Source organism: Amblyraja radiata, chromosome 4 (genome assembly GCF_010909765.2).
Source record: "Amblyraja radiata isolate CabotCenter1 chromosome 4, sAmbRad1.1.pri, whole genome shotgun sequence".
Classification (NCBI taxonomy): Eukaryota; Metazoa; Chordata; class Chondrichthyes; order Rajiformes; family Rajidae; genus Amblyraja; species Amblyraja radiata.
In genome coordinates this window covers 28197434-28210451 of record NC_045959.1, presented here as the reverse complement: position 1 = coordinate 28210451, position 13018 = coordinate 28197434, and the positions used below count along the sequence as shown (strand labels likewise).

Genomic DNA, 13018 nt, shown 5'->3' with positions numbered 1-13018 from the left:
TCAGGCAAACGCCTCCGTTGCCATGCTGTGAAAACGGAGAGGATGAGAAGGAGTTTCTTCCCAGAGGCCATTAGGACTGTAAACTCCTATCTCACCAGGGACTAACTTTACTGAACCAATTTACTGTTGTATGATGTCTTTTTAAAATTGCTGTTTTTTCTTTTTTTTTCCTCCCACAAATATGTAATATGTGAATTTGTCATTCTGTTCCATTCTGTTTTGAAGTTTTTTGCACAAATCCGCAAGCATTGCCACTTTTCATTTCACTGCACATCTCGTATGACTGACTTGAAACCTGACTTGACTTGCAGTTACTCCAGCATTTTGTGTCTATAAATTATTCAGGCTGATAGAGATACAATTCACTAAAAGACCAGCATGCCACTTTGCATTCATAACATTTCTATTAGAACTATTTTGGTACATATCAAAATTTAGACTTTTTTCTCACAGCTTTTAAACCCAACAACTACTTTCCACATTTCACTTTAGTTTTATATATTTCTCCTGCGATGAAAATGTATTGAGTGACATTACAATTAGAAACATTTTCCATTTTACCTTGCAAAGCGTTAATTGTGTCTTCCAGTTTTTCAGTTCATAAATTACATGGACATGGAAGTGGAGTTATTTTTTTAAATCTTTTCATTCACTGATTTCAGAAGGTCTGGAATTGAATTTCAGTGATTTGCTATTGAACAAAATGAGATTTCATGTTTCATATGGTCAAATTATTCTAAAATAGAATGAAACAATCATCCAAAATGGAAGCAAATGTTGTCAGATTGAGGTATCTTTCTCTTCCTGGCTCAAATCGCATAATTATATAAATACATGGAAAGATGAGATAGGAAAAGAGCCTGAAGAAGGGCCTCGACCGAAAACATCACCCATTCCTTCTCTCCAGAGATGCTGCCTGTCCCCCTGAGTTACTCCAGCATTTTGTGTGTACCCTCGATTTGAACCAGCATCTGCAGTTCTTTCCTATACAGTGCAAATTAATACCTGTGTTATCAGAAGTGAATAATTAAAAAATCTGGGAACACGTCATTGGCATAATAAGATAATGTAAATATTCAGCAAATCACGTAAAACATTTGGAGAGGAGCAAATCATATTTTCATCTGATTTGCTGCGTGGTATTTTGAATTTCCACTTGGGATGTGAGAGCTGATTACTTTGAGTTCTGAACTTTAAATGGTATCAAATGTGGCTGAATGTTTGGGGTGATGCATTGGAAATGTTTTCTGGTGGGCGGTTCAGTTCAATAAAAGTGTGGTAATTTTAGTCAGTCATACTGCCAAATTCTATCAGCCATACTGCTTAGCCATTCTTCCATTTGAACTTCCCAACAAGCGGAAGTGGTATTTACCGTGGACAAGTTTTTGAAGACACATGGGAGATGCTAAGTAAATATAACTGCCTAGCAACCGGTTCCCTTGTTTAATTTTCCATTACGGAACATATACAATTCTACTCAAGTAATATTCACTGGTTGAACTCTCAAAACCCCACTTTCCAGAACTCTTACACACAAAAGAGTAATGAATGAAGTGTACGTAATTTTAGTTTCAACATATAAAATGTGCATGTTTTTAAACCCTAATTTGCAATTATACCCGGCTATTTTGCTGGCCTCTATACTTTGAGAAATCAATACATGTGCACAAATTGCTATTTTATTTAATGTCAGGCTGCAGTACTACAATGATGTGGGAGAAGTTTTTTTGGAGCGTAATGCTCCACTTGCTATTAATTTACTTCCTTTGGAAAATATTATAGCATTAGGATTTGTTGCACTAATGTGAATCAGTCCGCTATCCCCGTTTGAAATACAAAGTTTGCCAAAGTATTGATTTAATCAACTCTATGGTTTTTCATTGAAAGATCAGCAACAAGCCAGTTCAAAGTACATGTTGCTTAGCTTTGTAAAATTGGTTTACGTAATGGCGTAACATTTTCTCATCAGCTGCAAGTGTGCTTCATCAAAGAACTGAGTTGTAATAAATGGTTTTCATATCCTGGCATTTGTGCTTAAGCTCTGTTAAGCTCTTGCACCAATGTATTTGTGTTTTGTGGTTTACTCCAACAACAATGGCCCATTCCGGAAGACGTTTGTTCATGCTTTTTGACTTTTGTTCGAGTAAAAGTAAGGGATTTTTTTTTGAGACACATGGCAATAATACAGATTATCACCCAATAACCCCAATGCTGACAGTTAGCAACCGAGTTATTTGTAATTAATGTCTGTCTGCTTTGTAATCCAGGATCTAGGAATTAAATATAGTGGCTATGTCAACATTCTTCAATATATGGTGCATGATTGCACATTCAACATTAATTTTGTAACTGAACAATGGCAAATTTTGTAGAAAGCCAGAAGAGATAGTATATGCTCACTATGATTATAATACATTATTATAAAGCAACTCATAGATGATAGTGGTAATTAAAAAAATAATGTTAACATCTGACATAAAATGACATGTGGGTACCTCTCCATATAATTAAAAAGCTTGTATCATTATCATGAAACATTTGAAATGTGAAACATGATGTTTTAATATGCTTAAAAGAATCTCACCATGGTTGTTTTGCTCCCTGCCCAGTGTATTGTTCTCTCAAATTTCACATTGAATGCACAGCACAAAATGCATTATTCCTCAACTTGTTCAAAAGGGAACTGCAGATGCTGGAATATCGAAGGTACACAAAATTGCTGGGGAAACTCAGCGGGTGCAGCAGCATCTAGGGAGCGAAGGAAATAGGCGACGTTTCGGGCCGAAACCCTTCTTCATTCCTCAACTTGTTTGTTTTGGTGCAAATGCTTCTCGCATTCCATTTCCCTCATCTCAGCCTATAAGCAGAAGTTTCCATTCCTGTTTCTCTTGCACTATTTCCTTTTTAAAAGCATTTGAACTATCTGCCACAACCACATCCTGCGGTAATGAGTTCCACATATTTCTTCCTCTTTTCCTGTCCTTGATATGTGACTATCTTATATTTATGGTCCCTAATTTATAAAATGGCCAGCAGTGAAAACATCTCCAGGCTTCTAAGATATGGGGGGTATTTATTCCATTTGCATACTTATTGTTTAGTCTTTCCAGTAGTTGGAACAAAAGTCTCATCCTTTTCATGTAACTTTTTTCACAGGCACATGGATAAGAAATGCTTAGAGGGATATCACCTCATCTACTCTAATACCTCTGAATGTCTTCTATATATTATAATTCTACAGCCTTATTCCATGCACCACCACTTTTTGTGAAGATTTTGCCCCTCAGGTCCTTTTGACATCTTTCCTCTCAACTTTTCTCTAGGCCTTAGTTTTATACTTGCCTACTTGAGAGACATGATTTCTCATTCACAAAGTCATACTGACTGTTCCTAATCAGTACTTGCCTTGGAAAATGCAGGTAGATTTTTTCTCTCACAATCTCCTCCAGTAACCTACCCACCATTGATGTTTGGTTCACTGGCCTGTTCCCTTGCTTATCCTTGTAGCTCTTACATTAAGGCGCAACATTAGCCTCCCTCCAGTTTTCTTGTACCTCACGAGTAGCGAAAGATGATACTAAAACTTGTCCCAGCAATTTCTTCCACAGCTTTTCACAATGTCTCAGGATATAAAACATAGACACATAGAAAATAGGTGCAGGAGTAGGCCATTCGGCCCTTCGAGCCTCCACCGCCATTCATTATGATCATGGCTGATCATCCAACTTAGTATCCTGTACCTGCCTTCTCTCCATACCACCTGATCCCTTTTGCCACAAGGGCCACATCTAACTCCCTCTTAAATATAGCCAATGAACTGGCCTCAACTACCTTCTGTGGCAGAGAGTTCCAGAGACTCACCACTCTGCGTGAAAAATGTTTTTCTCATCTCGGTTCTAAAGGATTTCCCCTTTATCCTTAAACTGTGAAGACACATTATGTAATGAAGGCACATTATTTAGGCACAAATATATACTCTCAAATCCTGCAGGGCTCTGTTGGAACATATACTTGGGTGTCAATGAATAATTTGATAAAGCAGGTGTTCAGTTGTTGAGCTTCTGGATTTTGTTTGATCCTACTTTGGATGTCTCCTTGTTCAATGCCAGTAAATCCCTGATATGATGCAGGTCATTTGTGTTGTGTCACACAGCAGCATCAAGAATAGAACAAGAAATAGATACATTTTTCTGGAATCTGTGTGTCACTGGTAAAGTCAGCATTTATAATTCATAGTTAATTCCTCTCAAAGGTGGTGTTGAGCCCATATCTTGAAACATTATAGTCCTTGTAAGGATATATGCACAATGTTGCTAGATAAGGAGATCGAAGATTTAGACCCAGTGACTATTAGGATGGATAATTATATTTCCAGTTTGGGGTGGTGTATGATTTGAACCTTTAAGTGTAAAGGGCCTGTCCCACTTTGCGATTTTTTCGGCGACAGCAAGTGTCAGTGACTGACGCCTGTAGTTGTACGACATACACAATGATGTATGCTGTCCTGCGGTTAGGGTTAAGGTTAGGGTCAGGGCTAGGGTGAGGGCTAGGGCTAGGGCTAGGGCTAGGGTTAGGGTTAGGGCTAGGGTTAGGGTTAGGGTTAGGGTTTCCTCCCACACTCCAAAGGCACACAGGTTTGTAGGTTGATAGGCTTGGTATAAGTATAAATTGTCCCTAACGTGTGTGGGATAGTATTAGTGTGCGGGGATAGTTGGTCGGTGCGGACTTGGTGGGCTGAAGGTAACTGTTTCTCTGAACTAAATGTGACACAGGGGCTCCAGGGGTTGGACTCGAACCCCCAATGTTCTGCCTGCTCCTCATGGGAACTGAACTGTTGGCCACGAGTTGTCCCAGAGGCAGATCTCTCTTCCAATGGTCTCTCCAAACCCCCAGAGGCAACAGGCTTTTCAACTGGGTACAGGCAATGTTGTCAACTGTGCAAATGAAAAGATGTACCAGTGCCACCCACCTGCTCCGGCCACTGTGTCTAAATACCCACCACCCATTTTGAAGCAAGGCAAAGGGGGGGGGGGGGGGGGGGTTGTTCCCAAAGTCTGCATTTATCCCATAGCCAATGTTACTAAAACAGATGATGTGGCCTTTGTGCAGTACTATTAATGGGATCTCGCTGACACAAATGGGGGGCGTCAGGGAAAGTGGAGCCCCCCCCCGGTTGGAGAATGGGAGAGGGGAAGGAGAGTAGGGGAGAAGGGAGGAAGATGGGGCAAGGGAAGAAGGGGGGGGGAGTGGAGAAGGAGGGATGGGGGCAGGCGGGGGGAGGAGGGGGGTGGAGGGGAGAACGGAGTTCAGCCTACATACACTGAATCCATCCCTGTGAAAAGTTAGAGACGGTGATTGGATCTGGAAGCGGACCAATACATCTGTAAATAAAACTGAACGACTCGGACATCTTTTCATTTGCACTGTTGATTTTATTGTATTAATTTAAAAATATTAATGGTTAAAATCCATGCATTGACGGAAGAATATTTTACAGCCCATCTGTGGTCCCTAACCCTAACCGGGTGTCACCCGCAGGACAGCATACGTCAGCATTCCATTTTTGAACATTCCAAAATCCAGGGACGACAGGGAGACACCGTGCGACACTGCATGCGTCGCCATGCGTCACGACGCGACAACCTCTTTTCAGGCTGTCGCCGAAAATGTCACCCAAGTGGGACAGGCCCTTAAGACAGCCTTTGCTGTCCTCAATAGTAGAAGTCATGGTCTGGGAGATACTGTCAAAGGAACTTGTGCAAATCATTGCAATGATTTTTATAAATAGTTTGCAGAAAAACTGCTGTGCGCCAGTGGCTGAGGGAATGAATGAATATTTGGGGGAGTGTGGGCAATAAATAGAATGCCATTCAAGTTGACTGGTTTGCCATGGAGCTGTTGAATAATAAAGTTATATAAAAATGTACAGAATACTGCATTCTGTACAGTTCTGGACACCACACAAGTAGAAAATTGTTACGGAACTGGAGAAGTAAACAGGACATACAATGTGTCACAGGCAGCACCTGTGGAAGTTAACAGCTTTCTCCTTGGAACTCTTTTTTGGCAGTTTGAGAAAAGGAAGTTGCCACGATGAGATCACTCCAGAAAAGTGCTGACTGGTTTACTTTGCAAGATGTATTTGCAGCACTGATGTGTGAATTAAAAGGCACCATTTTCAGATTGCATTTAGTTTGGTTTTATCCATGTAATTTGTTTTGAAACTGAAATAATGTTGGAAACTGAACAGAATCCAGCAAAAAGCTGCTTGACTGCAGCCTTTCTGCAACCTTTCAGGTGACCCTACTCACCTATAGCTGCAGTGTGTACCAGGTTAGGATTTGACCACAGTGACTTACAGAGGCTTTAATGCTCAGTACCTTGGGAGGGGAAAGGCAGCAAGGGAATGCCTTAATTCACAAACATTCCTAACTCATTACTTGCTCACAATCCTAAAACTCCCATCTATCAACATGGAAGGCTTAGAAAAGTGGCCTACTCAACTTGGGGATGGGCAGTAAATAATGTGTGACTGAGATTTACTTGAAATGTCACATTTATATTAGCTACAAAAGACCTGTTTTATTTTTGTTCATGTTCAATGCTGCAGGAAATAACTGGTAATCTTCTAAATTCTTGCTGAGTTGTGAAATCTTTTGTAATGGAAAATGCAGCAATTGTTCAAAAGCATTGCACAAGTTTCTTTTGAATAGTTTCCATAAACCATTCACAATGCATTTGGTTACACTGTTTGAATGACTGATTCCTAGTGTTCATTTTGATATGTTCCCAGTCAGCTGACATTGAATTTTTCCTCCCCTCCCACCATAATCGTTCAAAACGCTCAATGACATTGGATCCTGTTGCAACTATTTTAAGAACTAGCATTCATATGAACAAGACTGAGCGCAAATGGCTTTAGATTCAAGAATAGCCTTCATTTTTCAAAGCAACAATGTTTGATATTCATCCCATTGGTAGTCAAAAGAAACCTTTGAGCTGGAGAAATTAATCCAAGGTCTTATGAATTTGTTTACAAAGGTAGTTGTTGAGTTTGGTACCTTCCTGCCTGTTAACATCGTCCCCAGTGAGGGAGTGAAATTAGTATGAAACAAGATGAAAAGATTTGAAGAGCTGGGGAAAATTCATTGCTTGCTTGTAGTTGCAGATACATCACAACGATGCCAATGCTGGAAGAGATAAATATGTCAAGCAGCAGGTGTGAAGGCAAAAGGACAGTCAATGTTTTGGGTCGAGACCATGCATCAGAACTGTGTGAGAACCTGCCACCAACTTCCAACTTCCCCATACTGTTTATGGAACCTGGCACAAATGCAGCACTGAATCATCTATGACTCAGTGAGAAGAGGCTGCCTGTGAGAAATGGTAGTACGGCACACCTCTTTCGAACCTGCAGATTTTTCCATAGTAACAAGCTTAACTGAAAGAGTGAGATAGCAAATTGTCATCAGTGTTTCCATGCAGCCTGTTCATGTGTGGACAATGCCAGCTCCACCATGGAGACATTAAATCTGTCTGAATCAGGATCAGTCTGAAGAACGGTCTCGACCCGAAACGTCACCCATTCCTTCTCTCCAGAGATGCTGCCTGTCCCGCTGAGTTACTCTAGCATTTTGTGTTAAATTTGAGCTGTACCCTGCCCAAACATGTCATCTCCATGTAAACATCAGTCACAGTGGCTGATGCCTTTTAAAAAAAATGTAAGACACGTTGATATGAATGGTCATACTGGCATTTGTCCATCCTTAATTGAGGTCTTGGTTTTCGCAGCTGACTGAGAAAATTTGCTCAGACTTAGTTTAGTTTAATTTAGAGATACAGCGCGGAAACAGGCCCTTCAGCCCACTGGGTCCGTGCCGACCAGCGATCCCCGCAAATTAAATTAGTCGGGATCAAACCTGGGTCTTTGGCGCTTCAAGCGCTGTTAGGCAGCAACTTTACCGCTGTGCCACCGTGACTGTTGGCACAGATTGGAGGCAGTTGAATTATCCCCTTGATAAATAAGTGAATAATCCACATTTTCTAGGGTGTTGTCTTCAGTTTCGATTATAGAGGGTTGATTGATAAAGCACCTTTTGTCTTCCATCTTTTAGAGAAAAGAACACCCTCTTGTTTGCGTAGGTGAAAGAGTTGGCAGTGAGCTTCAGATCAGGACCAAATGCTCATAAATATAAATGTTGTCTACAACCTGTAAATTAATGAGAGAGGTTGGAATGATCTTTATTTGTTGAGTGAAGGTAGTAAAAATTAAACAGCACGCCTTTGTCATGTAGATTAACTCCATTCCAATGGGAAGCTTGCTTGAGATGAGGTGAAATATTGCAGGAGAAAGATTGAGATGAGGTGGGTGTAATCATATAGTTTGGTTTGACCCAGTCTTCACTGTGGTTCGGTCCAAGATAAATCCATCGATTGCGATTGCAGCTATATAGTGGATGTAGAATAATAATGTATTTCTGAGCATAATGAAATTTGAGAAGGATTCTTCATAATTTCTCAATGTTGCCCCTGGCTGGGTGATTTGTTATAAAATGGAGTACACCAAGGACCACGTAGACTGGAAGAGATCAAGGAGGACCATGAGGATGGAGCAGCATAGTGGCGCAGCAGTAGTGTTGCTGCCTTACAACGCCAGAGACCTGGCATTGATCCTGATTCCAGGTGCTGTCCATACGGAGATTTTACATTCTCCCTGTGACCGCGTGGGTATTGTCCAGGTACTCCAGTTTCCTCCCACACTCAAAGACGCACAGGTTTGTTGGTTAATTGGCTTCTGTAATTGTAAATTGTATATGTGTAGGATAGTGCTAGTGTACGGGGTGATTGCTGGTCAGTGCAGACTTGGTAGACCGAAGGGCCTGTTTCCGCGCTTGTATCTCGAGTCTTAAAGTAAAGATTGGCAACCATGTTTTGGCGCATGGACTTCACATGTGTGCTCATGGGCTGTGTGTTCCGACTGACACCTGCTATGCACAAGAGCACCATCTTGGTTATTACTGGGCTAGTATCTTGGAATTATTTGCCTGTCTTCAGCTTTGTGGGAATGTTGTCATCAGATTACAAATACAGTTCAAAATAGTTATTGGCATGTGCACATGACTAACATAATTGCTAGTCATGGAGCATGGAACCAGGTCCACAGATCAACAGTCAAGCACCCATCTCCATTTATCATATGCTATCCCATTTTTATTCTAATGGAGTTTTACTTATTCTTGATAATGGACAAGTAAAATTAATTTAAAAAAGTTTACCATCACGTATTTCACTACTACATGATGCAAGGTTTATAATTATATTTGGAAATCTCTAAAATGTTTGTTTATTAACCAAGTGAGAAGTGGTAGCAAGTTTTAACTCTTGCTGTATGCAGTGAATCAGTTACAACATTAACCATGTTTTTAGTGACTAAATTAACCAGGAACTTTCACCAATTTGATCTATGTATAAAGCTAGATTTTTACTGCTTTGTTCAGAGTGTCATTCCCAATTGCGACACCATTGTGGTTGTGTAATTTCAGTGGCAACAGAATCAAATTGTGTGTTCTGAGGCTTGATTTTAAAATGAGAAGTGGTAGCTACGTTCCCAATCCTGAATCCTGCACCATGCATCTTTAAAGGTTTGCTGTGTGCATTATGCAGAATTGCTGGAATACATAGAAACATAGAAATTAGGTGCAGGAGTAGGCCATTCGGCCCTTCGAGCCTGCACCGCCATTCAATATGATCATGGCTGATCATCCAACTCAGTATCCCGTACCTGCCTTCTCTCCATACCCTCTGATCCCCTTAGCCACAAGGGCCACATCTAACTCCCTCTTAAATATAGCCAATTAACTGGCCTCGACTACCCTCTGTGGCAGGGAGTTCCAGAGATTCACCACTCTCTGTGTGAAAAAAGTTCTTCTCATCTCATCTCATTCTGTAAAATGACAGTAGTAACACGTCATTTAAATTTTAATCAGTACACTGTATTACTTGGCTATACAGAATGGTAAACTGCCACAGAGGAAGCAAATAAAGATGACTCTAGCTTTGGTAGTGTAACATTGAGGGATAAGTGTTACTACTTAACAGCCACAAATTCCCCAGTGGAAAGTCTGTAAGGATTGTTGATGTCAGCCCAACTTTTTGCAGTAGTAATTGCTTTGATTTTAAGCTTCAAGTTTCCCATACCCTTTTAGTAATGAAACACTTTGTTCCCTTGACCTAGTTGCATATCTGAGTCAATGAATCTCAACACTTAAATAAATGTAACAAAATTGTGATGAATTGTTTCCTGGTTTGTGGGTTACTTTTATAACATATCCAGCATTGTTCTTGACGTGTATATGTTCAGTGTTTCCACTGGTTACTCAGTTTTCACCTACTTTATGAAGAGCTCATGCCTATCAGTTGTTTAGTTCCTAGTTGTTTTCCAGAGTTGCACAAAATGCCATCTGGAATCGCTAAGATAGTACTTTGTTTGCAATTCTCCGTTCTTGCTGGTTCAGTGACATGAATGTCAACCATTTTTCCTTTCAAATGGGGCTCTTTCATTTATTTCCCACAGCCTAAACCATTAACATCTTTGACCTGGGCTAAGCTATTTTCTTTTATTATTGACTCGCTAAAGATATCTAAAAAATGTAAGTGTTTGCTTTTGCAGTGGAAACATTCTGAAGGGCTGAAAATTGTAATGTCAGTTTAACAAAAGTAAAATGATAGTAGTGAGTGCTATGATTTGAACAGCGTTCGCCTGGAATGCTAAGAATTGGACTCTGGTTTCCAGGATTCTCATGGGAATGATGTGAAAACCAGATGATGGAATATGGTCAGGGATTGTTATGTGAATCTGTTGTTTATATAAACATTCTCTGGATTGTTTCCAGTTGTTCCTGCTTTCTGTATTTTCCCCATGTATAGTGGCCTCATTGCATGTAGGGGTTTAGAAACCTTTCGTGATAAATATAGGATTTTGTAAAATCTCCTCTGTGGAAATTGAGTGGGGGATTAAACATTCTTGCTAACATAAACAATATTCAGAACAATTATTTAGAAGTTGACTAATAAGGAAGGAATGAGAATTTGCAAAACTCTTTAGGACGCTGTTAATTTTAAATCAAATTGCAATGTTGAGGAGAAATTGTTATTTTCTGATTTTAGGCCATGAACTAACCAGTGAGTCAAGGATATTGCATAGTTTAAGAAATGTCTTGAAAGAAGGGCAGGGGGATGAGGAAGAAGGAAATGTTAAATCAAGATCCATGACTCAAATCTTGTGTTCAGCACAGTATACCAATCTAAGTAATAGTCTATCCTGGTGTAAGGAGGGTGAAATATCATTAGCTGTGTTGCAAAACTACTGTTTGAAAGTGTTGTGGCATTTGTGATGCAAGACTTGCTTTGCACTCATGATTCAAAGACTCCCTCTTGTGCTGCTGAACACAGCCATTGATTACTGTCCCAGTAATTTGTAGATTACACAAACACATTGGCAGCTTCTTCTTGCTGTATGAATCTAATAACAGCAGCCAGAATTCAATCAAAATGACTCTGTTACTCTCATATTGCAACTGATTAACATTTTGATTAATTGTTTTGCATGTGATTTGTTTCGAGCAGTTTTAAGTCAGTTTTGAGGTTTGTTGACTGGTCTAATGCTTCTGAGAGGATGTTCATCCAAGTAATGTAAGCATTGAATATTGTGTGACAGAGTGTAACGTGGTTCACTCATCGTTTTAATTGCATAATTGGTTTTATTAAAGTGTTTAAATGACATGGGTACCGAAACGGAACAATTAAATTCTTACTTGCAGCAGCACAAACAGTTTGTAAGTACTCAATAGATAACATAATAAACAAACAAAAAAGAATTTCAGTTAAGAAAATAGTGCAAACCAAAACAAAGTAACTAAATCACTAACTAAATCTGTGGAAATTTGCTCATCAGCAATGTAAATTTGTTAAAGTAAGATTAATGGTTAAATCTTTTAATGTGGGCTACTGGTTCAATGCTGCATACTTTGATTTCTACTGAATAAGCAACTTCCAGGTGTAAAATCCCCATGAAATGGAAGTTGTTACGATTTGCTAACTGGTCTGCATCAACAAGACACTTTCTGATTCTTAACCTGTGATAACTGACCATATCCTGCCTGATTCATTGCTTTTGCTGTTTCATCGCACAGATAAATAATATTGGTATTATATTTGGTTCTTTCATATCATATAATGGATAGCAAGTAGTATAATCTCTCCTTCGCTCCATAGATGCTGCCTCACCCGCTGAGTTTCTTCAGCATTTTTGTCTACCTTCGATTTCCAGCATCTGCAGTCCCTTCTTAAACAGTATAATTATCTATCTCCCTGTTTGAGGGCAATAACTACAGCTAACGTGTCAAAAATAAAGCTATTTGAAATCAGTTGGCTAAATGGCACGGTATATGAAGAGCAGTTCACTCTGGGGCTCCTCTATTTTGTGGGCTTTCTGTGGTTAACAGAGTCTTGAAGCGTTCTTCATATTTCAGATGTGTTGGCTTTTTGAATTATTTCTGGAAAAAAATGGTATTTAGCACAATGATTTTTTTAAACTTTGAAGTTCTTTTTATTCTCTATTTTGTTCCTGCAATGGATTGATTTTATCAGCACAGCGGATAGTCTGTCAACAAAGCTCAATCGGATTTGGTGAACTTGCTTTGAATGTTTACATGTAGCTTGTAGATCTCCATGTTTCCCGTAAATTATACATTGGATGTTTACTTTTGTAATATCAATGTACATTGCTTCTTGGTATCTTATCCCACTGGTTAGAACTTTATGCCAATAGTGTCACACATAGTGTGAGAGGATTGGCAAATGTTATTTATACTTCAACTCTTTATTACTTCCAGCTGCGGTAACAGGAAGGCGGGTCTATAGTGAATGAAGGATGGAATCTTGAATTGCAGTCTGTTAAGCAAATGCAGAGCATCATCATTTTTTATCTTAAATGGTTGAAATTTCTGAAAAACTATCA

General features: G+C 39.6%; 1 protein-coding gene across 2 annotated transcripts in view; it reads left to right on the top strand.

Moving 5' to 3' along the window:
* The window catches only part of septin7 (septin 7), a 122652-nt gene that overhangs the window by 62982 nt on the left and 46652 nt on the right, over nt 1-13018 (top strand). The window lies entirely within an intron of this gene.